The sequence below is a fragment of the Sphaeroforma arctica genome (assembly GCF_001186125.1).
Source record: "Sphaeroforma arctica JP610 unplaced genomic scaffold supercont1.224, whole genome shotgun sequence".
Classification (NCBI taxonomy): Eukaryota; class Ichthyosporea; order Ichthyophonida; genus Sphaeroforma; species Sphaeroforma arctica.
The window spans coordinates 35,830-41,562 of NW_014040334.1; positions in this window are offsets into that span (position 1 = coordinate 35,830).

The window sequence follows — 5,733 nt, forward strand, 5'->3', positions numbered from 1 at the left end:
CATGCTACTGGTTAAGACAATAACTAAGGACATCAAGAGTATTTTTATGTCTCTCGGATTCGCCCCAATGAAACATACCATAGTTTCTAATAGAGCGACAACGAAACACTAAATAAAATCCCTTCGGCGGAAACAGTACTGAGAGGAATATATATAGGCAATGTCTCAGCCTCACAATCCCTCAAAGTATTGCTGTTTTCACGAGGCATACCTAACTTTACTAAACCTCTCATTTCGTTTATTTACCTTAATATTTACACGATACTTAAAATCTGTCTACGCGTTTATTTATTCTAAGGCATTAGTATCGCCTTTATTAGACCGAATCTTACACATTTAAAAGTTAGTAAAGATATTAATTACTTAGACTACTTAAGCGTAAAGGTAGATGAATTACCACAGCATTTTTTTTCTCTTGTCTAAGCTAGTCCTTAAGGGACAAGCAAGTAGTCATAAGTTAAGATTATGACCAAGAAAGACAATACTCTTTTTAAGAAGCGTAAAGCTGAAATGAAGAAGATGGAGAGAGAAGCCGCTAACGCTGCCGCAGCTACTGCGGCCGCAGAAGCAACCGCTGCCGCTGCTGATGCGTTTAACCGCACTGTAGCCGAAGTACTTGCCTCTGGCAATAATAGTCAAAAGGACAATGCTTCAGATAAGGATGTAGCCACTCCGCTTAAGGAGACTACTCCCACTGATAGAGCCCGAGGGCCAACTATTGCCTCAACTTCAAAGCTTGCATTTACGAAGCCAAGAAGTGAGATAGGGGATACGTCTGAAGACGCCCCAATCCATTCTTCTGACAAAAATCAGAAAGGAAAGTCCCCAAATATGAGGGCGTTCCCAATTATAGGGGACAAGGACAAATTTCGGAAGGAACCTATTATGGAACCAAAAGAGGAGGCAAGCTCAAGTAGCAAACCCGAATCTACGTCCGAGACTACTAAGCCAACGCGCATAAGTAAGTTAATTACTGAAAACGTGATCTTAAGAATCAGTTAGCTACCATTATGAAAGACTTGATTATCGAACATGTAGATCAATTATATAGATCAGGAAAACATTCACAGCACTTACGCGAGCCTGTTTCCCCGGGCATTACTGAAGCCCTACAGAAGTGGACCGAACGTCGACAGGTAATTACGCCCAAAGACTCAAGCACTACGCCTGAGGGATATGATCCAGATGTGCTCAGCGTCTCTATACCTTACGAGGCACTGCCGCCAGAAGCTCAGGCTAATTACTCGCCTGTACTGACACCCGGCCGTGAGTCACGAGGGTATTATAGACCCAGAGGCAGGTAGAAATACTCCGCCACTTTTACCCAATTGGGATGATAACCGTCGGAAACCAGTTAAGACTGGGTATGTTATCCAGACGCATGGATCACCCAAGGTCATAATACCAACCGCTATCCGTGGAACAGAGCACCGAAAGGCCTCTACCATGGATTTTACAAGGGGTAATAAACACCCCCGTAAACGTGTTATCGATGTCGAGTTTGATCGCTTCGATCGCACAGCATTACACCAGCCCGCAGAGGATTTCCACTCTGACGAGGTGACCGACCTCAATAAATCGGTCGACGATTACACCATGAAAATGGAAATCGCCCATGATGCGCATCATGCTGATGATGTAGCATACTATGCGAATATGATTGCGATTAAGCAAAAGCGCATAGATCAGTTACTTCAGGCCCAACGTGGACAAGACCACAGGGACAACCAGAAGTACAAGGGACAGATCAGTCAATTAAAGTCGAACTGGGATGCCAACAGCAAGCAGGTCGAGTTTATAAAGAAACTTTACTACGATTCATCGCACCTTGTAAATTTCTCATACTTTAGCAGCTTTATATGATATCTAAGCGCAGATCAAGGACCTTGCAGATAGGATGCTACAATCTGAGACTGCAAGTGTTCGCGCTGTTGCTACTTTTGGTGGTCGAGCGTTGCTGAGTAACTCGCGAGTACGTCGTGTGCTGGTCTTGTCTTATTGTGCCAGGAGGAATCCATTGAGGTACGGTCATGCTGGAGACGAATGATATCGCTCCCCAGCAATGGATCTCTGCCTTAATGCAGACGTTTGATCCTACAGGTACAAGTTAATTGATCCTGCAGCGACACCAGCATGAGCTAGACACTTGTCGTGACTGGCCAGCTGTGTGTTGGTTGGTTACATCCTTGTTAAGTAAGGACATGCGTAGCCCTGGACTGAGTTCAATTTTAAATGAACCAGCTGAGAACACGCCCATTCAGAGTTATATTCTGAAGCTAGATGCTGACCTGAAACGTCCCGATATAACAAAGGACAAGGCACAGCGATGGTACGAATTCCTGGTTATGCACGTGTTCTGTAAGAACATAGGGAATAACGACCGTGAGAGCCTGTACATCCTACAGGTACAAGTTAATTGATCCTGCAGCGACACCAGCATGAGCTAGACACTTGTCGTGGCTGGCCAGCTGTGTGTTGGTTGGTTACATCCTTGTTAAGTAAGGACATGCGTAGCCCTGGACTGAGTTCAATTTTAAATGAACCAGCTGAGAACACGCCCATTCAGAGTTATATTCTGAAGCTAGATGCTGACCTGAAACGTCCAGATATAACAAAGGACAAGGCACAGCGATGGTACGAATTCCTGGTTATGCACGTGTTCTGTAAGAACATAGGGAATAACGACCGTGAGAGCCTGTACACCGAGTTGCGACATAAACACGCAACTGAGGCTCGAGACAAGGGACATGAAACAAAGTTTCATCTATCCCGACTTACGCGGGAACAGTTTTATGATACTGTATCCACCCTTTTCCCCGCACATAGAGTAACATCGAAGGGAAAAGCGGCTGTTAAGAAACCGCGGGAGCACACCGATCACGGGTACGTATCTAGGCAGACCTCAAACGAGAGACCCCAACATACACGTGCTCGCGACTCCACTCTATCCACGCGACCCAATAAAAGGACATAGAACCTCCATTTAAGGAGATTGAGAAATGTGCCGACGCAGTGTGGGTATGACATGTAACAAATAACCCCCAACGGTTATTGGAATGGCAGACATGCATCCACCTGTACTCACTTTCTTACTAAGTGTGACAAGTTTGAGAAGACCAATGGCTATCACACTAAGTCTTGTGACAGAAAGCCCAACATTAAGTTGGAGTGAAGATACTACCATGTACAATCGTTACACAGACAATACAACGACTCTTTAGATGAGCGTGTAATAATCCTTGTATATTGCAATGGAAATAAAATCCTTGCGTTGATTGATCCTGGTTCAGAAATTTCATGTTTATCCGATCGCTTTGCATTAATGAAAGATATCGAAAGGAGAACACAAACAACTCACCTCATTTTAGCTGATGATAAAACTGCTAAATGTGATACCATGGCCACAGATGTTAAAATCTCCCTGGCCGATGATAGAAATATTACTACCCCAAGCTGTGATAGTTAAGATGTCACAGAAGTACGACATTATAGTCGGAATGATTGATTTACTCACTCTAGGTATAACCGTAACTGGTCTACCAACTAACATAGATCCATTAAAGGATCAATCAGACGATAACTGTCTGAATCCATATAAGCCCCCGTCAGACACAGTCAAGGCATTAATACCTGACTTTGCGAACAAAATCATGGATCTGATTCTTGTTAATAAGAAGATAAAGATCACAGATTGGGCAAAATTCCGCTTTAACGACGGATATGTCAGCCTTGACTTAACCAAGGTAGACTTTACATAGTTAAAGCGTCCCACAAGGAACTATGTATCCTGGAGACACGAGGCTGTTATAAAAGAACAAGTTGAGAAATGGCTAGCCGATGGAGTGATAGAAATTAACTATCAACAGACGCCAGTTAACTTGGCACTGCTAGCCGTAGACCAACATAACTCTGACGGATAGTTTAAGAAAGTCAGAGTATGTTTAGATATGAGTCTAATAAATAGATTATTGCCGACTCATAGCTTTCACATACCTCGTATTAACGAGCTACTGCGAAGGATGGAAGGTGCTACAGTGTTTACAGCTATAGACCTTACACAAGGATACCATCAAATGCAGGTATATGAACCACACCGTAAAAACTTTAGCTTTACGTGGAAAGGTAAACAATACCGGTTCAGAGGTGCACCTTTCGGGTTACACTCTTTACCAGCATTCGGAAGAAATGTTTGCAGACATGCCTAACGTGCAAGTCTATATAGATGACATAGTCGTCTTTTCTAAGACTAAGGGCGAACACGCCGCATTAGTCAGACGAGTCCTTAAGAGACTCAATGAGCAAAACTTCAAGATTAACGAGAAGAAATGCCACTTCGCAATGAGTAGGCTACCATATATCTGGGGAAGGTATTAAGATCGACCCCGGTAAGGTAGCACACCTGTTAGATTGGCGAACACCAACTACAGGAAGAGATGTTAACAGCATGTGTGCGTTTGTAATTTTCTTTTCAGACGGAGTACTACACTTAGCTGACTAGCTTAAACCTTTTGGACACTTAAGATGTCATAAAGGCAAACTAGGAGACTTGTGGACTAAAGAGTGTGATGACGCATTTAAAGCGCTCAAACACGCAGTCCAACAAGCCCCAGTTGTACAAGGACCAGTCGATGGCGTGCCGTTTGAAATAGCAACGGACGCCCCCGACTTAGCCTTCGGAGGAGTGTTATATCAGGTTATAAATAACAAACCTAGGTATATACAATTCTTTAGTCGAGCAATGAATGCTTCACAGTTGAATTATCCAACTGTTAAACAAGAGCTATTAGCCATAGTGGCAGCTCTAACACACTTCCGAGATTACTTATACGGAACAGCATTTACGCTGATGTGTGATCAGAAATCTCTTCAATATATGAAAGAGATGAAACCCGACTCACAATTACTGAGTCGCTGGCATGATACAATATCAATGTTTAATTTTGATATAAAACATCCGCCAGGAATACATAAATATTTACCGGATATGTTATCACGCTTCGTACCGGACTTTAATAAATCCGTACGTGAGTTACTAGCCACTGACTGGAAGTGTAATCCCAGGTGGTTTGATTTGGCTCAAAAGATATTTGGGCCACATACCATAGATATTTTTTGCTGCACATCATAATGCACAACTATCGAATTACAGGACTTTAAATCATCCTCTGGGAGACGCCTTTCAAATAGACCTCTCCCAGCATAGTGCGTGGGCTAATCCACCATGGCAGTTAATTGCCCAGCTATTAAAATATGTTCATATACATAAAGCTACCACCACGTTGCGTTGCCCATTACGGAGTAAAGATCCATGGCTCAATAAATTGATCAGCATGATACAATGCAAGCCAATATATTTAGATAGGGAAGTAGATACTTTCCTATATCAGGGTACCCGAGCCGTCCAGAAGACGCCCTGGAGACATACTATCATATGTCGTATAGGTCCCATTGAAACAACCAAATGGACCCCTTCTGAGACCTTCCTTAACAAGGTCAAAGAATCTGAGATTCCACTCTCTACCCAATTGAACGTTAAACAGTGCAAAGGCAACACAGCATTTAACGTCTGTGCACAAGAAATACAATCTACTAATGACACCGTTAAGAAGCGTCAGTCTCTAGCTAGGACTCTGTTTAATAACATAAAGTCCAAGCCAGAGGTCTTTCAACCCTTATTTTTATAGGGATTAATGAAAGACAATCCTGAAGCGTATACACATATAATGCGACTAT